Here is a 24,802-nt window from a genome sequence, read left to right on the forward strand (position 1 = left end):
TTAGTAAATAGCATCTACAACTTTTGCACTTAGTGTAAATATCATCTATCGCTAAGAAAATGTTATTAAATAGAATCGAGTTGCTATTAACACTTAGCGCAAATAGCCACTGCCATACATAATTCACCCGTTATATTGTTAAATGTACCAGATTTTTTTCATATCAACAGAAATATATACCCGGATAACCTGGCTTCTCTTGAGACTCCCCTGCTTCACAGCAGTTAATGATATGCTAAAGCCCGCCCACACGTTGACCTGATTGGTTATTAAGGTATTTTGTGATGTCAGAAACACCTGCAATTTCAAACTGTGTTTTGGTTCACTGCAGTTTTAAGGAGAAAATAATACCCAACAATGAGGTTAACTAATGAATTTGCACAATGTTTGTCTTTAAGCATATTAAAAACACCACATTGAAAACTTGATTTTCACCACACTTTAATAAAATAGTTTAAAGACTGTATTGTGAATAAAGTCACTCTGCTTGCCATAACAACACAATCTAGCAGTCACCATATAACCATACAATATATATAAATGCTACCAGGTTTGAATTTGAATGAAATATACTAGGCTACAACTGGTGTCTCTGTCCTGGCCGCTGTCAAATGCGATCTTTAGGACCCAGGGGAACTCGAGCTCCATATAAAGACCGCAGATGAGGAGGAGAGAGCAAGTGCATTATAGTGCTCGGACATCAACAGTCTCAACGTGTCGTTTCGCTTTTTAATAGTCGTACCGCAGTCGTATTAAAACGGCTGGCAAGATGCAGTATAATCGACATCGTGTCCGCATGAAAGGTTTTTGCTGGTGATTTTTTCCCCCCTCACGACATTCTTGATAGATGACTTCTCGAAGCGCGGACAAAAACTGGACACTTTGGACTTTTATTTAACACGCTGCTCCGAAAATAACATTGTGAAAGGATATATGACACGAGCATTTCAGCAGAGATTATTGGTGGCTCAGATGAACATCTACTGACTGCTACACCAGCTCACCTTGGAAGGTAAGTTACCAGTCTGATCACGAACTTGTACAGCAAATGAATGATTGCACCAAGATGACATCAGTGCATCACAGGCTTTCTGAAGCCTGGCAACAGAACCCTTTCCATGGCTGTTGTTTGTCTCAATTCACCCTTGATCTCATTCTTGCACTGGTGCATTTTACCCAGAGATCACTTGATGCGCAGGTTGATTAATGACTCGCAGATCAACTCTCGTGTATTTTGATCTGCTACTGTCCTCCTTAATCATAATGAGAGATGGTGGAGGAGGGTCATACTCATTAAATAATTAAACTTGCATTTATGTGGTCAGTTATGCTTGTTATATGACATTATTTACAAATCATCTAATCGTGGTTTTGTGTCTCAGTCGGATTGGTCCGGACGCAGAGCTGTTTTTGTTTGCTTTGAATGTTCAGAATTGCAGTGCAAAACCTTTTCCGAAGATGTTTGCTTAGGATTCATGTTTTGGTCTGAGAACATGATTTTGTAGTTTTGAAATTAAACTGAATTACTGTAAGCTTTTAAGGAAAAAGAGTTCAAATCCAAACAATAAAAAATAAGTAATTAATCGCGCAATCTCTGTAATTAATCGCGATTAATTAAATGTATAAAAATATATATTTTTATATTGTAATAATTTCACATTTAATCTCCAAATAAATGTAGAAACAACATAAACACAGTAGCCTATATTAAAAAAAAAAAGAATAACTGATACCAATACTGATACTGATGACTCTATGAAAGTGATTTTTCTCCATTATAGCATTCAGCATTTCAATATAATTGAAAGCTATCAATTTTAACTTTTATTAGGCTTTAAATAAAAGGACTTTTAATTTATGTGAGCTTAACACAATCTTCACATAAACTCATTATAATAAATGTCACATTTACCTGTGACCATTATATTAGGGCTCAATTTGTATTGTCCCAGTCAGACCGGTTCAGATTTTTATTTGCCCAGTAAAAATACACAAAAAGTTATTGTTTTCATTGTTTTTGACCCATGTAACCTTAGTGCTTAAAGATTTTCAGGTAAATCTAACAGGTAGGAACTATACAGAAATTGAATAAAGTTATCAAACACTTCAGTCTTCACTGCATGGATTATAAATTAAATATAGATTAATCCTTATTAGAGCTACAGATGTTATTCAGTCAAGAGCAGGGAGTGATTTTCTCTTTGTCTTTTGTTCTTTGATTCACATTAATGACAGACAGCAGCAGGTTTATTAAGGCTGCTGTCACTTTAAGACCTGCCGCACATGACGCGAACCTGACACGCATCCCATTTTCTCATAACTCTTTACGTACATTTAAGACTTAATTTAACTTGTTTAAGTTGCTTGCGAGTAACTTGCTTGCGAGGATACTCAACAAAACAGGCATTTTTTTAGGCACTGTCTGAAGCGGCTTTCTGTGAAAAGTGGTGGGGACAATGCCGCCGCTCCCATTACGCGCATCACGCGCTGCGTAGGGCACCACAACAGCCCGGGAGTCTATGCCCAAGACCAACCTAAAAAATGGTTTGCATTCAAACAAAAATGCAGTATTGCAGTAAGAAATATAATTTTTGCACTATAATTTTTATTTATATATCCGTATCAATTTGATAAATAAAATTATAATATTGGCAGTCATTTGCCAATGGATCTTTGATTCAACGATTGGCTCGTTTACTTAGAAGGTGGGACATATTCATTACGCGTTGCAGTTTCTCCCATTCATAAGTAACCGCACCTGACGTCTTTCTATATAGTATTTTGACTATATATGAGTTGCCAGTTCATGTGTGCTCATTTGTCTTGAAAAAATATCTGTAAGTTTGGCACATTTGGCTGCGTCATCCTCCAATGCCTTTCTTTTTTTTAACTTGGCTTTTTCAGCTCCCCCTGGCATCTTTTTACTATCCATTTTATTCTTCCGCGATTAGCTTACTCTCCCCACATCATTAAATGACGGTTTTGTTTGTTTTTTTCTCAATGGCAACGACCTGAGTACACGCGACGCACTTGAGTTTAAAGAGAGAGAGAGCGTGCGCGCTCTGACAACAGAAAGCGGCACTTTTTAATGCACGGTCTGATGCGCTGATTTAAATTCAAATCTAGTGTAATGTGCTGTGTTGTTATATCAGTCACACAGTAACTTAACACATATAGACATACAGAGAAAACGAAGAGAAAGCAGCCGAGTCTGCCGGGCCAATTTATGAGCGGACAGAGCGGCCCACCGTGAATTCTCCCGATGGCCACTCCGGGCCTGCATTCTATGTAGCTATTAAAAAGAAAGAAAACGGCCGCGGAAACAGGCTATGGGTTCAATCCATATCCTTATTTTGCTTCCGATGTATTAAATATACAGGCAATTAGTTTATGAAACCTTGATCAAAATTAAAATACAATTCACTTCATCATCAACATATACAAATTAAAACAATAATATAATAGGCTAATATTCAAACATATAGCCTAACTATGAATCTAAATAGGTTACGTTTTGCATAGCCTTCTCCACTCCAAACGCTTCAAAAATATTTTTTTTTTATCAAACGCAAAGTTTTTAATTTCAAATTTAATTCCTAAATTCAGTTCATATTTCCAACAAACGAAATTCCGAGCCAAAATAACGAAGTGGTAAAAAAAAAACTGCACAAATGAAAAATATTAAAGAATTCGCAGGCGCTTTCGTCGGCATGAGTAGATAGGCTATAAGACGCGCAATATGTCTGGAGACATGGAGTGCGGTCAGACATGATTTCTATTGAGTGTTGTTTTGCAGAAATAATTTCTTTAAAGTTAATTTCGTTTTCTATAAATTGTATTTTAATTTTGATCAAGGTTTCATAAACTATTGCCTGTAGCTATATTTAATACATAAGCAAAAGAAGAACGCCGGGAATGGATTGACGCTTAACGAACCCACTGGCCTGTTTCCGCGGCCTTTGAGTAGCCTAATGCTGAAAGCGTCTTTGTTTTTAATACATTTCTAGAATATATGTATTAGCATTAGGGATGCACCGAAATGAAAATTCCTGGCCGAAACCGAAAACCGAAAAAGAGGAAACCAAGGCCGAAAGCCGAAAACCGAAACACCGAAAGAAATTATGCCAATTATTAGTACTATTGCATTTATGGCTATGACTGTGTACTAACTTTACTAAAATCAAGGCATTGCAATTGCATAAATTAATATTAAAGTTTCAAAGAATAAATAAATTACAAATTATGCCAATATTTATTTAGCACATTGCAACAATGCACAGTATAAAATAAAATTCAAACTAAAATGTTTAACTTGACCCCACTCATTTGTACATTAAATAATAATGTACAGGCCTACAGAAAGGTTATAAAATTAAATGTTCTCTCATAAAAACAAAGTGCATTTAGGTCTAGTGCATTTAAAAATGTTCTCTGTAGGACTACAAGAAAGTGCATTCAGAACAAGTGCAACTGCTTAAAGATACAACTATTTTCTCTGTAGGCCTTCAACATAATAGTGTATCAAAACAAAGACTGCCATAGCCCATATGTTAACTGTAGAATAGGGGTGTAGCGGTGCACAACAGTTTTACAAAATGGCTTTTTATTTATTTTTATTGGTTTACTGAAAAAAAAAAAGTATCTGTCCTTAAATGAATTAAATTATAACTAAAAGTTTATTGAATATATTGCTCTAAACTATATAGGGAGCCCTTACTTGCACATTAATATTAAAGGTTAACAACAGAGCCAAAACTATTAGCATAAATTCAGTTGCTATGTATTTTTAGGTCTAATAATCAACACTCAAGTAACATAGTACACAAACATGTAAACTTCACATAAGGCAGTTTTTGCAATAACTTCTAAATCTAATTATAAAATAGTTTTTTATCCAATTCGTTGTTGAAATAGAATCATTTAAACACAGTGTCTGTCATTTTATTTAAACATACATGAAATAATCAAGATATCATTAACAGGTTAAGTAGAATATAACGAATATAACGGCTAATATAGGTCATATATTTAGTGAAAGAGTTGATTTCTCTAGTGAACTAACAGATGTGGACACGTGACTGCCTGAGGTAAATGTGATGCTACATGACTGTTTAGTTTACAGCAGTTATATTGAGGTCTTTCCGCCGTTGAGACACTGATTGAGCGATTACACCACATACGATACGTGACAGTAAGTTGTAATGTATCCTCAACACACGTTCATTCATTCATGTTTATTCTTAAGGAAGAGATGATCGATCGCGCTCACAGATGATCGCGTTCACGCGCGCGCGCCGCCGCCAGATTGAAGTGTGTTCCGCGCTTAAAACATGCCCACTGTTAAAGATTGCGTTCGGTTTCACAGTGAAGTCTGGTCCTCTTCTCATCGAGAACACGAGCTCTCGCTGTCAGTGCTTGTGCATAGAGCAGATGTAGGTCTTTCTCAGATATACTGAAATACGTCCACACCGCGGATATGTTGCTTCAGACAAGCACGTGCAGGTCGCGGTTTCTGTTTGCGTCATCACAACATTTCGGCCGTGTTGTTTCGGTGATAAAAGTCTTTCGGCCGAAAACCGAAAATGTACTTTTGGGCCATTTTCGGCCGAAAATTTTCGGTGGCCGAATATTCGGTGCATCCCTAATTAGCATACAATATATTACAGTAGGCCTGTTATGATATTTGTGCACCGGGGTCCGTAATTTCTAGGTTAAAGTTATGCCACTGATGTTAACATGAGCGGTCCATGGCACCTGTTACCCATAACGAAGTGGTAAAACTTTGAGTTACCACCATGCAAATTCAAACATTTCGCTGGTCTCTGTATGTGGCAGCTGGCAGCAATGCGTCACAATAACCTGGCGTATGTAAAAGTCGATCATTCTTTACAGATGGCGCGTATGTTTGGACAGAAGACGAGTTCTCTATTAAACTCATAAAAAACAATAGAATATAAAATGCCACAATTTATCAAGACCTTGAAGCAGTTAAGAGAGAGAAACACCCAGAAACACCTCATGCCGCTCAAGTATAAGGTGCTTTCCTTGCCATCAGTGCTTGAATAACACATGCTTCTCCTTCCATTAATAATAATGGCGCGCAGTGGCTGGGCTATACGTAAACCTAACAACATACGTGGCATAATATTTGGAATGACTTATCACGTGAGGAAAAAAATTGTTTTAGTCGCATAACATCAGTTAATGGAAACGCTGTCATTTCGCAATATTTTTTTTATCGACTAGGAAATATGGCAAAAGTTTTGTGCAAATCTGTAATGGAAAAAAAAGCTTCTGACCGGCGGAAAAATGTGTTGAATGAATGAATTACGATTTGTAGATCGTGCTTTTGCTTTAATACACACCTTCCGCAATCTATTTTTCAATTACTTTTAAAAAGGGGTGGGGACAATATCGAGCCTGGCAAAAAGTGGTGGGGACATGTCCCACCCGTAAATTACGCCTATGCATAGACCGTAAAAAACGGGGACGACGCCACATCATTCTCTTCCGCTGAAGAAAAGGGAAGCCTCCGGAGGTCCGAATATGGCGCTGACATCTTGCGTAGATTTGGGGCAGAGTCTGCGCAGTAGTGATCTTGGGACCGGACGGAGTCTGCGCAGTAGAGAGCAGGAAGTAGAGACGCGATTATCAAAAGCCTGCACGCACTTTCGCAGATGCAGAACAATTAATTATGCTGGTGTTAAATAAACAGTTATGGAAATGTAGGAATTAAAGCTAAAGCTCCAATCTCCTCCCGAAAAAAGTCTGTTAGTGCCTCAGTGACGACTTCACTCAGAGAAGCTGTCAATCTCAGCTGTCAATCATGACGTCACACCCCCCGTTTTTATAGCATCAAATGACTCACTAAAACTAAACTTATTTAAAACAACCCTCTACGCACACCTTGGCAATAGAATCGTCATTGGCTGGTAATTTCTTTTGTTTAGTCGCCAGACTGATATACTTTATTATATTATATTATAGTTATACTTATTCTTATATATATATATATATATATATATATATATATATATATATATATATATATATATATATATATATATATATATATATATATATATATATATATATATATATATAAATTCCACCAAATTATCAATATCTTTGTAAAATGGCACAGCTTTCTAAATATAATCAGTCAATCAAGCATTAGACTTTATGATATTATGATTATCAAGCACTATTTAATGATAGAACTTTTATTTGAACTAAAACTGTTGGTAACCATCTATGAATGCATATTTGTCATTGAACTGAACTTTGGACTGGTGGTGGTGCTTAAAGGGTTACTTCAGTGATTTAGCATTAGGCTTTGTATCAGTAGAAACCCGGTAGTATATTCAAATGATGGTACTTTCCCCCCTCATATCCCCCTGAGACGAGAGAATTATGCATTTCATTTCTGGAAAAAATTCCTCCGATGACGCAAATATCGTCATTTTGCGTCATCGGAGGATTTTTTGGCCAGAGGCTAAAACTACAGCCACTAGATGGAGCTGTTCCGCATGTTAACAACCCGCCCACAGGGGAGAGATCTCACGCACAGAATGTGAGACACAGACGGCCGCACGGACATTCATAACGGAGCGGTGCAGAGTAAAGTGAGTATTTCAACTTTTCAATGAATTCCTGTTATAGTTTAGCTTCCATATGCGATCTGAAAACGTGCCAGACTGGCGCTTAACGTTACCTCAGCTCTGCTCAGCTCTTCGTAATGAATGAAATCTGACACTGCTGCGTCTGTGGCGTGACTTTCGTTCGGCTCACTCACACTTTATTGAAAAGACACGTTCAGTTTTTAATTGTAGGGTTTATTCTCTAACTGAACAAAATGATTGTATTACTATGAAGATCAAAATGACGGTGTTCGGAGTGGCCTCGTAGGGCAGCAAGTGCATTCTGGGAGTTGTTGTCTTTCATCCGTCTTTTCTCAGTCTAGAAGGCACCAAATTCAAAAATAATTTCACATTTCTACTACATAAATGACCCAGTTTAAATACAAAGCTTAATGCTAAATCACTGAAGTTACCCTTTAAGATATTGTTGGTGTTTCTGTAAAAAATTTGATAATAGTAATTATATTATATTATTAAAAGATAATAATACTACTACTAATTTTACTACTAATAACAATATACAACGCACTGAGGAATGATGAGCTGCTGGGTTCATGAATATTAATCACGTTGACAGCATTCACTCGAACTGATTTGCTGACAGGAAAAGATGAGCGCCAGCAAATGAGATCGCCGTTTGCGCATTAGTTCCGCCTACTACTGGAAAAAAAACGGCATATCTTCTAGGGGTGTGAACCTACACTGGTCTCGGGGTTCGATTACGATTATCATGCCATCGATTCGGGTCAATTCGATATCACGATGCATCACAATGCATTGACGATGCACTGCATTCTCATACAATTTTGTCAGTCAGTTATATGAACTGAACCTTTAATTTTACCTGCTCAAAGAAAACACACTTCTTGAATGTATCAAACAAAACTCAAGTCTGGGCACAGAAGACAACAGGAGCATTTAGAACAAATCGAAAATATCAAAAGCCACTTCAGGAGATGATCTGCGCTCAATACAGTCAAAACTAAAGTCTAAATGCATCTGGTTGTTGAAACCACATATGACAATTTTATTCCTCGTAACAATGCAATTTTTTTTTTACGTGTGAGCATGTTATGGGCTATATGGCATAGCCAGATATGACGGCGCTACTGACGAGCAGCTGCGCATCTCTTCATCAAGCAAACGCACAAACTACCGAAAGTAAAGTTGCAGGTGCTCAACATACAATCATATTAATTAAAAGTAAAGAAACTGAATGATCTAACCAGTGCTTTCTAATTTCAAAATCAAAGACCGCAATAAGAGAGCGCGCGGCTCAATGATGATCAATAAAATGCAGCTCATATCTGTTGTTTTCGGTGACGTGAACTCCAATAAATCTGAATATATTGCGGGAATTAAAGATTGGATTTATATCCGTTTTGCGGAGATGCATTTATGTGCCCAAGTGTAAATGAAGTTGTTTTGATAAATCAGATAGCTTTGATTTACACACAAAGATTAATTTACTAGGTTGTTCATAAAAGCCGAAATGTGCTCAGATGTCTGCTTTTAAATTTAGTTGGAGCATTTTAATTACTCGCGTCTCGCCTCCCTCTGCCATTGTATGCTACCGCGACAACGCACGTACTTGACAAATTACGTCAGAAAAGAATCAGTACATTAGAATCGGTTATGGTCTATTACTGAACCGAGACCGATCTGCATCGCGATGCTTTGAAGAAACGATTAATTTCGACACCCCTAATATCTTCTGCTTGTTCTTAAAAGCTGAATAATTCCAAATGAACGTTATTTTCACAGGAAAATACAACAAAGAATATTGTTAACATGTAGCGCGTCGATTTTGCTTGGTATGTAAGTGTGTGTGCGTGTGTGTCTGTGAGAAACGTGCTCAGCAAAGTGAGTTTACGGTACGTTAGATGAGCTGATTTGATATCGTATAGATGGCATGACGAGAGCGAAACTCAAGCGCTCATTCAGAGTGTTCAGCGAGTAAAAATATATTTATGCTAAACTTATTCTTACATCTAACACACACTGGTGAGTAAAATATGAGAATTTATTAGCCAATGGCTAATGATAGATATTATTTAATCACCCAGAGTGAAGATTTACTCGCATATGCGAGTGATTTACTCGCATTGTAGAAGGTTGTAAAAAACAAACACTTGAAATGAAATCAGCGTGATTAAAAACTGCCTAAAATGACAGAAACCAACCTTGGGAAAAAAATTATATGAAGTGTAATTTGATTGTTTAGTTTGTTTCGTGTCCATTAGAATACACAGAGGGGCAGGGGTTATGACCTATACTGGGACCAACCACCTGGGGGCGATCGAGGCGTTTTGGCTTGGTACATGCACTTTGTTCTCTTTTGACTTGTCGCTCTTAAATGGTTTGAAAGCATTTGCATGAATAAGAGTGTGGTCATATAATGTAACGCTAACCAAAAGTTGACGGTGAAAAAGGATGCAGCACTTGCGTAAAAAATCAAATTTTCATTCAGCCGTTGAAATATAAAATAAAAAAAATTAGTCTTTTGACTAAAATGCCATTTAGTTTTAGTCATATTTGAGTCACCTGAATTGTTTTTAGTTTTAGTCTATAATAATAATAATAATAATCAATTTTATTTATATTGCACTTTACATTTAAAACAATCTCAAAGTGCTACAGAGTCAAGAGTTAAAATTAAGTTTAAACAAATTAAAAGTAAAATTAAACATGTCAGTTGTATGCTTTTCTAAAGAGATGTGTTTTTAAGTCTTTTTTAAAAACATCTGTAGTCTGTGGGGCCCTTAGGTATTCAAATCTAATGAGCTTAGTTAAATTGTAATACATTAAGCATTTAAGCATTAGCCTACATAACCGAAGGTCACTTGAACAGACATTTTGACATCATTTTGTTTTTGACATTAAAAATACACGAAGGAGAGCTCAATTCACTTTTTTTGTTTGTTTTTTAAAAACATCTATATAGTTTTTGTAACTTTGTATTTCTGTTTTAGTGAGTAGGCCATATCAGGTTAAGCTAAAGCTTCAAATTAGTTTGTTTATTTATTTTTTTCATTTCAGTTAACATTTTGTTTAATTTCAAGTAATGAAGTTTTTTTTATGGTTTTAGTTAACTATTATAACCCTGATACTTTTATTGAATATGTGTCAAATACTGGTCTTTCCTCCTGACTATGAATTAAATGGGAATGAAATTAAATACAGTTTATTGTGTAACAAAAAACGAATATATAATGTGTGACTTTTAATTATAAACAAGCTCGAAAAACACATTGACTCTTATTTTGAAATGCGCCTTACTATTGCAGTTGCAGGATGCTTCAAGTTCAGATGAGGGAGATAAAATATGCATTGTTACAACCGTCTAAAATATATTACTATATAAACATCGTAAAGTTAACATTGTCATTATTCATCAGCATTAGTTCATAAACAATTGCCTGGCATACATGTGCGCTATTCAATGATTGTAAACCGCCCTGGAGCGCTGGATTGGGGATCCGCGAGCCTGTAGAGCGTGCAATAGCGGCGTGTTTTCCAGCGGTTAGATCAGCACTGTCAAATCAAATGTGCGCATCTGTTACACAGGACATCAGTTCTGACTGGATCTCTTCCCTAATCGACCCTCTCTAACATTTTCGTCTCGTTTTTATTTGTTGACGAAAATGACAGTTGATTTTCGTCATGGTTTTTGTCATCCGACACTAGTTTTTATTTAGTTATCGTCTCGTTTTCGTCAGTGAAAAAAGGTTGTTGATGAAAATTATTCGTCAACGAAATTAACACTGATTGTGATATAAGAATATCCTGTAAGTTTCGGAGATGACAACTTCCTTGTTAGTCAAAGAAAAGCTTTTATTGACACCAGGCCCAGCAACCCTCAAGCCCGCCCACCGACTCGTGGAGCTAAACTGATTGCGCTACCGAGCAATAAACATGCCGAAGATAGCAAGATATTGCGCTGTGCCTGGTTGTAAAAGAACACAGTCGCTGCGTAAGCTTCCTTCAGATTCTAATATTAGGAATGTGTGGTTTAACTTTATTTTTAATGAAGATCCAGCTCACATGCGTAAGACATTGCACATTTGTTCGCTTCATTTCACTGCAGAATCATTTGTAAACAGGTTGAGACCATAGACCATAAAAAAATATGGACGACGCGACTTCATTGACTTCCGCTTACCATAGTTGAAGCTTTCGTAGGCCCGCACACGGCACTGACATCTTGGGACCGAGTCTGCACAGTAGCGATCTCGGGACCGGAGTTGCGCAGTAGAGAGCAGGAAGTAGAGGCGCAATTATCAAAAGCCCGCCCACACAGATGCAGAACAATTAATTATGATGGTTTGAAATAAACAGTTATGGAAATGTAGAAATGAAAGCTGAAGTTCCAATCTCCTCCCAAAAATCCAGAAAAAAGTCAGTTAGTGCCTCAGTGACAACTTCACTCAGAGAAGCCGTCAATCTCAGCTGTCAATCATGACGTCACACCCCCCGTTTTTATAGTATGAAATAACTCACTAAAACTAAACTTATTTAAAAAACGAACACTTGAAATGAAATCATCGTAATTAAAACTGCCTAAAATGACAGAAACCATCTTTTGGAAACAATTATTTGAAGTGTAATTGAATTGTTTAATGTGTCACGCGTCCATTCTAATACATGGAGAGGTGGAGTTTATGAGCTATACTGGGACCAGCCACCGGGGGGCGATCGAGGCGCGGAAGCTTCAGTTTCTGAGAGGAGCACTACAGGCTTGGTTGAGACTGGACAGGGGAGCCAAAACCCATTATTATGCAAAACTGTTTTCCAATCAAAGCAGTGGGCGTTTGCTTCAAAGTCTTCAGTGTGGCACACCCATAAAAACCGAGCGTTCCATGAGAGAGGCTCAAAACCAGGGTATAAAATTGCCTATTACTTATTCATTATGATGATTTTGATTTTAAAATCCATGCGAACGTAATAAGTGGACCTCAGACAGCAGTATAACATTTTTTAAAAAGCCAGTTCATGACACTTTTAATTTTGACAACACTATGTGAATTATGTAGTGAACCAAGTGTTCCATTATAGTAAAAACTGGATTTAAAAAGGTAATTTCAATAAGTGGGCGTGCTTTTAATGCTAATAAATAATAATAATCAAACACACAAGCAAAAGTGCTGTTGTACTGAATAATCACGGCCGTGTGCTGTTATTCTTTACAACAGCGCAGTTAAAATAGAGTTTAACTATTAATAATAACCACCACTTACTTTTAACTACACTTGACATTTGAAGCAGAAATACATTGCTGGGAACATTAAATAGTGCTGCCGCGAAGCTTCACCTCTAATTTACGAAAACCATATGATGTTCTTAAATATAGAAATAAAACATATTACACTGAACTCTGTGTCAGTACATTAGAAGCAGCAGCACTAATTATGTGCCTGGCATAATTAAAGGGTTAGTTCACCCAAAAATGAAAATTCTGTCATTACTCACCCTCATGTCATTCCAAACTAGTAAGACTTTCGTTCAGCTTCGGAACACAAATGAAGATCTTTTTGATGAAATCTGAGAGCTTTCTGACTCTACGCAAATACCACTTTCAAGCCCCAGAAAGGTAGTAAAGACATCATTTAAGGTAATCCATGTGATTCCAGTGCTTTGTTTGCGGAAAAACCCCCACATAATTTACCACTTTATTTACAAAATATTAAAGGTCCCATGGCATGAAATTTTCATTTTATGAGGTTTTTCAACATTAATATGAGTTCCCCTAGCCTGAATATTGTCCCCAAGTGGCTAGAAATTTTGATCGGTGTAAACCGAGTTCTGGCTGTCTTTCTCTGCCTTTGAGAAAATGACAGCTCAGACGCTGATCTTGAATTTTCCTGTTATGACGTCATAACTGGAACGGTTACTTCCCTTTCCTCCACCCAGAGAATTTGGCCCGCCCATGCGAGCGCCATATTTGTTTGTCCTCGAGAGATCATGGCTTGTGAATGAGTGAATGCTGGCAGTTTCTCAGTGTTTGGATGTAGAAATGAAAACAGAAGTCTTTTTTCAGTTCCTTCTGATCTGTGATCAGTGATTTCTGATGTGTAGCTAATTATTCAAGTTCACACAGAACTTTATTATTCGTGCACACACTGCGGCTTCTCTCCCGACAGAACTGTGTTTTCGTGTTTTCTATCTTGTGAGTCAGTGTTTTTGTATGTCCTCGTCGCGTCTATCTGTTCTAAAATGTGCATACAGTCGTGAGTTTCTGCTCAACATCGGCAGAGTCACATCTTTAGAGATAAACCTCACGCACGCCGAAGCTCGGGCTGTACTGGCCGGTCGGCCTTCAACATCCCCGACCCCCAGTACTTCATCTGGCCCACAGCGGAGGCGCCTTACGCGGCACGAGATTAAGCAGAAGCGGGGTAAGCGTGAGCGTTTCCGGGCTAGCCAGCCTAGCCCCACAATAAACTGGATTACATTCGATTACTGCTGTTGTGTCTTTGTTTGTGCTGTGTACTCAATGCGCGTCACTGACGCTTTTCATATGATTGGAACATATCTAAAAATAATGCTATAATCAACACTTACTCATAACTCGTTCATCTCAACAGCTGTAATGGTACATTAGTAACATTAGGCAGTTTTGATTTATGTTTAATGTTGATGATCACGTTATTTTACATATGTATCTGCTTACATACATGAGACAGCATGAGACAGCGTGCTCACAACTCAGTACAATATCACTTTGCAATCTCTCCGTCTCTGGTCCATTGATGTCCGGTTCACGAACGAATCGTTCTTTTGAACCGGTTCTTTTTAGTGAACCGAACCAGTTCACCAAATCGGACTGAATCGTTCTAAATGGTTCGCGTTTTGAGTCAGCGCTGATCCATCATTTACTAAAGTTACTAACTTTCTGACATGAGTGACAGCCCCTCCGACTAGAAATAAACTAATAACCTGAAGTATATGCTGTAACTACAACAGTTCAATGAACTGAGACTGACAGAACTGATGTGAAGTGACATCCGTCTCTGGCAGGCTTGTGCCTCGTAGACCTCGTTAAACCACGCCCCCTCCGCTCATTTCAAATGCAAAGATGTCAGCCAATCACAACAGTGGGCGTTTTTACTGAAATCTCACAGCAGACACGCCTCTTGAAACAGGGCGTTCAGCCACAGGGCAAACAGCAGTATAGGAAAAATGCTTTTATTTATAAATTATGACATTTTATGATGTAAAAATCATACTAACAATATAAGTACACATCAGAATACATTATAAAATAAAATAAAAAATCCATGCCATGGGACCTTTAATCGCCAACGTGTGTTCAAGCAACAACTTCCACTCTAACGTCAACACAACATGCAAGCATTTTTTGCAAAGCACCCACGTCCATGGCTGTAGCCAGCGATGAAGTCCGGACCTCAGTATTTTTCTGAGATGTATATAATAAATGTTGTGAAATAATTGTCTAACATAGTATTAACACTACTTGAGTGCTGTAAAGGATATTGCACAGCACCAAGATCACCTCAGTGGTCTGTCACCGTTCGTCAATGTCAAAATATTTGACATGCCCAATCAAATCAAAGTAGGCAGGCTTTATGTTCACAGAAGCTACTGAGCGTGAAACAGCCGTTTTAATGACAGACAAAAATAATCAATCAAACTAATAAACTTTTGTCTAATTTCACCATTTTGAATTGAAAATAGGCCTATATAATTTACGTGATGTAATGTAATAATGACATATTTTACAAGTCATCTAATCATGGTTTTATATTAGGCATAATATTAATAATGAATGTGTACATATTGTGAATGAATATAATACAATTATTCATCCAGCATATAGCTTTCAGTATGAAAATGATTAATAAAACAGGATAAATATCAGTTGACCCTATGTTTACATTCTTCACTGACAAACGAAAATGAAAAGACTTTTAAGTCAGAGCTCTGCTTTAGGAGGAGAAGACAGGGCAAGATAAGGAGACTGAGAGAAAAAGAAAGAGTGATGGAGATGAGGAGAGAGCAGGCATTGACAAATAATCTACTGCCTACTGATGTGGCTTTAAAGCTATTTCTTATTCATTTTTTTGGCCTTCAACCATCTTGAAATGCACATCAGAGAAATCAAATTTTTCCCGGAGGATCCCCCGAATCCCCTAACTACATCAAATTTGGGACCTCTGTGATTATAAAACCCTGCCTACGGCCCTGCTCATATCGCATCATAAAATTGAGGTTAAACCACAGGAGTCACATGGATTACTTTAATGATATCATTACTACCTTTCTGGGCCTTGAAAGTGGTAGTTGCATTGCTGTCAATGTTAGATTTAATCAAAAAGATTTTCATTTGTGTTCCGAAGATGAACGAAAGTCTTATGGGTTTGGAACTACATGAGGGTGAGTAATTTTGGGGTGAACTAACTGCTTAACTCTTTCCCCTGACAAACACAGAATTTTCCGTGTTTTCACTGTTATACGGTAGGGGGAGCTATTACGCATCTTCTGAATGAGTACAAAATCTCCTGATCAAAACACAGATGAGGAAGACCCAAAAAAACAAGCGATCGTATGTAAGTAGATGCATATGTAAAATAACGTGATCATCAACATTAAACATAAATCAAAACTGCCTAATGTTACTAAATTAAATGTTGACCCAGGACGAGCTATAGGACTGTGCAAGCATTAGGGGTGTTGATGGACTCTATCTCCATCTGTGTTTGATAGGGATGCTCATTTCGGTTAATTTTCCCAACTGACAACTGCTGATCATTATCCAATTATTAACCATTAACTAGGGCTGTAACTATTTAACCAAAAATAAAAATCTTGATTACGAATAATGAACGATTATTTTTCTCTTGTTCTTTTTTTTTTGCTTTCCTTTTTTTGCCCTCATAGTTCACTGATAAGGTTTGTACTGTAAATATTGTGGGATATTTTTCTCTAATGAAAAAGTGAATTTCTTTGTGATTTTAAAATACTTGAAGGAAACTTTCAGCAGTTATTGTCTATGGGGCAGATTTTTGCTTGTTGTACATCAGATACAGATAATTTAGCACAGTAGGCCTACATTACATTTATTTGAATGCATTAATGAGGGAGTGATTGTGTGTGTGAATTAGTCATACCGTCTATATTAATTATGAAGCTGTGTTGGGTTTGTACTTACTTCAAAAGGTATTAAAAATTATGCTTTAACGGTTGAGTTTCTAAGCTACTTTAGTGATAAATCACAGGACAGCGTTAACAATGAGTTTCTGCACTGCTCTCTGCGAACGATCTTCACGTTATGTGCAAGCTACTGTCTGTGAGTGTTCGTGTCACAATATATCAGGCATTAGTTCGACATAATACACATCTGATGGTCTAAAATCGCTTCAGTGTTCAAACTGGCAGGCCTTAAAACGCATACAAATGAAAAAGCTTTGTGAGGACGCAAGTGAAAGTGATCTGGCGCGTGTTGTCAGAGACACGGCTCGGCTCTCTGTCACACAGAAAAAAGCTCATGAGCACTGAACGGAGAAGTTTTCCATAACGTTGTTCTTGAATAGTGCACAATCGCTTTAATGTTCAACTGGCAAGCCTTTAAACTCATTTAATTTACAAACTTCATGAGGACTTAAGTGAAAGTGATCTGGCTTCGGGGCTTGCGTGCACCGTCTCTGTGTGTGTATCAGCGCTTATAAGAACGGTGATTAACTTGCCTGTATAAATTGTGTAAATCATGCAATTACCCGAGTAATTCTGAGCATCTATAAACAAAGATAACTGCTCCTGCAATTTCCGTGTGCCTGCAAACTGCACTTGATGTGACTGACGTGGCAGAGTCACGTGAAAACTGACATGGGAAAATTAAGTCAGTTAGAGGTTTTAAATTTCGGTTTCGATTAGTTTTCGGTTAATCGTCCAGCCCTACCATTAACTGATAAGATTATAATATTGAATTGGCATTTTAAAAAAAATACAATTGACGAGTGTCTGTGACCCGTTAAAAAGACACTTTTTTCACTGGTTTATTTTACTGTGCAAACAGCCGCATACAGATCAGATAAAATATAGATAAAAAGAATAACATAAATAGGCCTACACTAAATATTTTTCACTTAAATAATTACCAAATTAAGATGATGAAATGAAAATAAACTGAATCCGTTTGAAGCTTTGAAGATCCGGAATAGTTTTTTTTTCGTCAAATAAAAATAGCAGGCCTAACTCAATCCACACCTTGTATGGCAGGGCTCCAGACAAAAAAATTAATTAAGGAGCCATTGGCTCCTATAGGGTAAAAAACCAGGCGCCAAATAATTTTTTAAAGAGCCACATTACAATGAACATACATTTTTTAAATCACTTACTTTTAATCATCCTGTTGTGCGTACATCTCCCCTCTTTTTACAGTTTCAGCATTTTCATCTTGTCAATGTTGGAACTGAAGTTCACTTGGGAACTGAATGTCTTTTCCAACTTATGAACTATATACAGTGTTTCCCACAGATTAGAAACCAATTTGTGGTGGCGGGGTTGGGGCGGTGGAATTTGGGGGTTGGTAATTGGCACAAATATCGATTTCGATCTTGATTCAGTATCAATTCATATAGCCTACTGTACATATAAGGAAAGTTTGCCTTTTTAGCACTATTTTAAACTTTTCTTGAGCTAAATTATATTTGCTCGCATTCATTAATATTCACTTGTGTGTGCTTATATAAGTATCATTAAATGTATGAGGAATGTAAAAGGATGTAAGTTATTAAAGTTTTAAAATTTCACATTTAAAGAAATCTAGTGTTTGATCATGACTAAATATGTATTCAAATGCAAAACCTAAAAATAAGTAAGCGGTTATGATCTGCAATACTTTTTTGAGCAACTAGACACATGTATATTTATTAAAGAGCCATACAGGCACCTATAGTGGGTAAACCATGGCATTTCAAATGAAATGTATTATTTTTACAGCCACAAAATGACTTCAATTTGCCTCTTTGCATTGGAATTCTCTATTTTAACCTTAATTACTACACTAATTGTAATATAAATAAGAAAAATATTAGAAGAAAAATATTTTAATTCATTAAATGGTCATTAATGGACCATAATTATTGCACAACTAGTAGGCCTATTTAGTACCAAAAGAATTTAACTAAAATATAGAACATTTAGTTAATTTAAAAATAGTTAAGGTGTATGGTCACATTTAACCACCAATGAGTATTGAAAACCTGAGGGCTAAATACAAGAATAACATCAACATTAATGGGAACAATGTTCCATCTCCATCACTCTCCATAATAAAATGATACTGTAAATGGTTGACGTAAGCCACTGAGTGTAGTTTGGCCGCCGCCTCTTCTTTTTTGCAGAAAGGGTTTTTCTTCATAAGCAAAATCTGAGAGGTGAATTTAGTGAACGGCAGCTCTTCACATGCTATCATATAGGCTGCGTTAAACTTCCTTTTTAGCTCCGTCTATTGTTTTTCGTCACGCAGTTCGCATGCACGAGAAACTGCACGTGCTAATGGTGTAGTCTATCTGTGGAGCACTCTTCGCGATAACGTTATCACGAGCATTTTTATGCTAGTTACTATCGGCGTGTTTTCTCACAGTCTCTTTTTTGAAATGGTTGGTTCCTGTAATGAAGTCCGTTTCCCCCGCTATTTCTTTACCCACTCTTGAACAAAAGTCACAAAACATTTTCTGTGACTCGCGATCATACCTTAGCCATAAAAATTCTTGAATCCAAGAAGTTTTGAAATGTCTTCCGCCATCAACACGGTGCGCATTGGTCTCTGTCCTCTCTCGCGGGTGTGCTGGCACAGCTGCTGGAGCCTGCTTTTTTAGAAGCAGGTGTGTCATCACCGTTGTTTGAAAAAGTCCGATATTTTTCGTTTTGACATGGTTTTTATAGCGCGGAAAGATGAGTCTCGCTTTACCCGTTCACAATCACATTTGGCGCTCTATCACAGTGAAACTTTCACGTGTAGCGTCTCATTTTACTATGTCAACACAACAAATGATGTGATAGGCTACTTTTCACAGAACACGCACATAACATGCACATTTTATAATCATGATATGTAAATTTGTATGGTCGCCAGTGGCGATCTCTGCAAAAATATCACTCGCAAATGAATATTTTTAGTCGCAAATGCGACCATTTTAGGCGCAGTCTGGAGCCCTGTATGGTTTAATTTTTTTTTTTTAAGTAACATGTCTAAGTTATGTGTGGGTTAGTCTGGAGCGCAGCCTGTTGACAGTTAGACCCGCAGCAGAAAACACCCTCTCAAGGCTTGTTTATACTTTCGTCTGGCTCCGCAGCGCGAGCCTCTGACTGGGCGCGCGCCTTCTGCGCTCCCTGTTGTGTTGTTCTTTGAAACGACAGAGGTCAACTCGGGGTCAGGATACAGCGGTGAGAAGAACATGTGTGACAATGTTTACTTTAGTAAACTTGACCAAAACCACACAACGAAAAGCCTTAAACAAGGCTTCAGATGGCACTGGTTCCCCGGAAATACAGCGATAACACCTCGCTAGAGTGGCCAGCCTCGGGAAGCGCCTTTCATTTGCTTTCCACCAGTCAGGAGCTTGTACTACTGCCGTATTTTAATACCGCGTAGCATATTTTGCAAGTAACTTCGCCTTTTCTGTTGAAATGGTCCCACGCAGTAGGCTTCTTCTTTCCCATTGCTTCATTTTGTGAAATATGTCTGGTTAGACATGTGGTTGCACGTGTCGACGTGCTCCGTGAATGAACAAATACAGCATATTTTTCTTTAACCATGCAGCCAAAAAAAAAAAAAAAAAAACGTTAAAAAACCTTTAAACCGTTTAACTGATAATATTAATCGGTCAAAGTTCTTACTTTCGGTTAACGGTTAAATGGTCAATATAAGCATCCCTAGTGTTTGATCATCATTCTGAATCCGATCTGGATGTAGTCTTTGACAAAAACGTGATTTTGATTCACAAACGAAAAATGAGAAATTGAGCCAAAATCGAATTTTCCCTTTGTTAAACTAAACTAAACAGGGAAAAAAATAGGGATGCACCGGTTGACCGGCCAAAAACCGGTTTCTTTGTATTTTTCTGCCGATTTATCCGGAAGTGCGCCCGCGTGCACATATGCCTACATTGCAATCATTCGCGAACATGTCACTTGTGTGTTACAAACGGAAACTGGAGAACTGAGGGAAGAGACGAGATACGCTGAAGGGAATGAAGAGCCGCTTTCCTGCGCGAGCTGAAGTTGCGCGAGCTTACCTCTCCTCGCCCTGCACAAGCACAGATAGTGAGCGTTTGTTCAGCTCAGCTTCTCACGTGTTGGATCGGGATGAGAACGAAACAGACTTTTGCAAACTTGTGAAAAAGCCAAAATACTTCTTTTTGTAGCCTAAAGAAGAACATGCATGCACTTTTAGAAATGAAATACTATCAGTTCTGTAGCTTATAGGATGATCATTTATATTTGGTAACACTTTAGAATAATGGTCATTAGTTAACATTAGTTAACTACATTAGTTAACATTAACTAATAATGAACTGCACTTATAAAGTGTTTATTAATCTTTGTTAATGTTAATTTCAACATTTACTAATGAGAGATAACTGCATTATTAAAATCTTGTTAACATTAGTTAATGCACTGTGAACTAACATGAACAAACCATGAACAAACCATGTATTTATATTAACTAACGTTAACGAAGATGAACAAATACAGTAACAAATGTACTGCTCATAGTTAGTTAATGTTAGTTAATACATTAACTAATGTTAACTAATGATCATTATTCTAAAGTGTTACCTTTTATTTTACCTTAAAATTACATTGACTTAATTTTTAATTCTTTGATTTAAAAAGCACCTGCTGTAGCATCTTAGTTTTTTTCGTTGCACTAAACATTATTTGATTTAACATTTTTGAACAATTATATACTTTGGTTTTATTGAATTTCACTGGTAAATACTTTTTTTCTTTACACTGAATTTAAAAACAAATGCTGATTTAAGTAACATCTTTGTTTGGATTGCAGAATATGCAGTTGTTGCCTTTAATTTCACCTTTCTGCCTTTTAATTTCCAATTCAATTTCCTGTTAATTTCAGATTGCGGACTTGTTTTCATTAGCCAAAAGCCAATTTAGCCTGTTAAATACCAAATAAACATCTTGTTCATGTATACTTTCATTACTTTATTGTGTAAAAAAGAAAATCGGAAATCGGTATCGGAATCGGCCAGTTTTCTTGAAAAATATCGGTATCGGAATCGGCCATGTAAGATCATGATCGGTGCATCACTAGAAAAAAACAAGTCGTCTTTCCATTTCTCGTTATTCCTTTTCAGAGAGTATATTAAACCTGTAACCGGCTTCTATTTTTTTTTTAAAGATCGGAGGAACATCAGCAATCAATTGTTTTTGGAACCGATTTACAATTGATTTATTTTCAGAAACCTGATCCTCATATCTGTTCAAAAGTCTATTTACTTTGAATTTTGTTGGACAATCTTTTTTTTGAAAGTCTAAGGGACAGATTTACTAAACAGGGCAAATTAGCAAGAGAGATGGGAGTGGAAAGTTCTGTGCGTGATCTACTGAAGTAGTGCAAATTAAAGGACACAGACTGATCATTTCCATAATGACCAACATAATCTTCCAAGTGCAAACTAGCTTCTGGTTTAAGACATACTTTTTTGGGAGTTAAATAATGGCACAAATACCAGTAAATTGACAAGGGCAAACTAGGGATGGGCAAACACAAGGGCAAACAATACTCCGTATCGGAATCGAAATCGGTCAAACAGGACCGATCCAAATCGATACTGTGTGTATAATATTCCATGTTATTGTTAAGCCCCAGTTTCGCACAAAAATATTATAAATACGATCCCCTCCTGTCGGCTCTCCGACAGAATGTCCCTCCTTCCTCCCGAGCTTCGGCACCAATGTAAAACTTTTTTCAGGAAAGAAGGAGGCGGGAACCGGCAAACGTTTAACAAACTTTAATCAATGAATAAATAATAAATAATAAATTAAAAAAACTTAAAATAAAAATGCAGGAAGCCCCTCACGGACGACTGCCGCGCACACACAAAATAAAACGTAAACAAAACAACGTCCAGGCCTGGTCCTCTCTCTTCCTTCACTGTCCGAGCTCCTCTTATGCGTCCGAGCTCCTCCGTGAGACACTGGCAGTCATTATCACTCACGACCGGCCTCGCCCCGTTCTCATGGTCCCTCGGCCTCGCTGCTTGCCACAGGGACATGGAAAACAGAAACAGAAAATGTTTATTATCAATTGACAAATCTGAGGAGAAAAAACTCTTCTGTCTGAAAACAGCAAAATGTTGTACGATTAAATGGCCTGGCCGATATATCGGTCTATCACTAGTGTTTAATGTTTTATTCCTGGAGTCTGTAATGTGTTATTGATGTTTTCACACTAGCCCTGTTAAACTGATATATGTTTCCTTGGAGGTTATCCAGTGCTCTTTAGCGCATCTAAAACACTGTAAACAGAGTGAAATCTGAGGGCCAAAGTGCTGAGATCAGGTATTAGAGTTCCTACAATTTACAGGACCACCGAAGCATCTAAATGCTTACTGGACACTGCTGATGGTGTGATGGATTTTTCTGTGCTCATGGCAGACCCAATCAGATTAGGATGCTGTGCACCCATTAGGTGCCTTCAGCAATGGACACCGCTTTTATTCGGTACACTGCTGAACTTAGCAGAAAAGAAAGTTTGTGTATTCTGAAACCTGGCTGTAGGGTTTTAGATAATGCGGTGGTGCAGAGCAAATCCAGCTGCAAATTGATGGCCTAAACATGCATTGTATAAGAGCAACCAACATTCACATCATTGAGAAACAACAATACAAGGGTCTTTTTGAAAGTTCAGAGGAAAAAAATAAAGAAAGATGGTATTGAAGACTATACTAATCTCTGACAGTCTGAGGACATCAGAAATGTGTCTACCATCATGCTCATGCGTGGTCTGTATTCATCTGGAAAATTAATTATAAAAAGATTAAATTCTGTTTGGTTTTAAATATTAGATTTAATTCAAGTTCGAGTTATTACAGTTTTTTTTTTCTATAATTTTTTGTTTTTTTTTGTGAGATTCAAATGGCATAAATGAAATTAAGCCTGATTTTAGGATCATTAAAAAAACATAATTATTATAAAACAAAACTTTAATAAGATTCAAGCACATTTTCACCCAGATTCTCATTACAATCATGAATGTGGAGTTTTCTTTCTTTACTTTAATGCCAGTAATTGTCAGTGAGGATTCTCATTAGATTGTTGTTGGTGTACTTCCATTTAAAAAAAGCAAAATTGACAGTCCTTAGAAATAGTTTTTTATGGTACAGAATTTTAAATGTGATTATGAGAATTGGGGATGTACATGATGCTAAATTATTTGTCCTGTATAGATACCAAGTTCTGTCATTAAAATGTAGATGGCACAGGCTGATGGGTCCTTAATGCAACCGGTTGACATTTCAGGATGAAAAGACAAATAAAATTTTTGCGTATACCTTGCTGCAGCCGACACATTTCTAAATGACTTTACTTGGATCCATTGTGCGAGCTGTCTCTTTAATAGGGGCGGCAGTGGCTCAGTTGTCTACAAACCAGAAGGTTGGTGGTTCAATCCCCGGTTCCACCTGACCAAGTGTTGAGGTGTCCATGAGCAAGACACCTAACCCCAGCTGCTCCCGAGAAGCTGGATGGCGCCTTTCATGGCTGACAACGTCAGTAATAGCCTAGTGTAATATTTTCACACAAATTACATTTTGTGAAATTATTGCAATGCAGTTTGTGTGCAAATCTGGAATAGAGATCAGCCGAAATTAAACCCAAAAATGTCCGGTTGCTGATCGTGTGCTTAAAGCACAAACTGGCCGTTTCTGATTTATGGCCGTTTGACTGGTGCATCTTTTGAAAAAGGTCGCCCCACAACAATGATTTGTGACAAAAATAAATTTCGAGCCTTGTCAGAGTTCCTCTGAAACCCTCCACCTTCCCCAGCTCCACCTGTATAGATCAGGGGTAATTTTATATATACTATTTTGTGCTATATGTGCAGCAGCAGTATGTCTATACTCACAGCAGCGTATCTGTATTTGTATTGGCAGTAGCAAGTCCTTGTACTGTCC

At 37.3% G+C, this 24,802-nt stretch overlaps 1 protein-coding gene across 1 annotated transcript in view; it reads left to right on the top strand.

Annotated features, from left to right (window-relative positions):
• Window positions 1-678: 678 nt before the first annotated feature.
• The window catches only part of syndig1 (synapse differentiation inducing 1), a 61,868-nt gene continuing 37,744 nt past the window's right edge, over window positions 679-24,802 (top strand). The window contains exon 1 of the mRNA XM_079843028.1: window positions 679-1,012. The gene's annotated coding sequence lies outside the window, so the exon portion shown is untranslated. The remainder of the gene's footprint in view (window positions 1,013-24,802) is intronic.

Source organism: Gobio gobio, assembly GCF_949357685.1.
Source record: "Gobio gobio genome assembly, chromosome: 18".
NCBI classification, from domain to species: Eukaryota; Metazoa; Chordata; class Actinopteri; order Cypriniformes; family Gobionidae; genus Gobio; species Gobio gobio.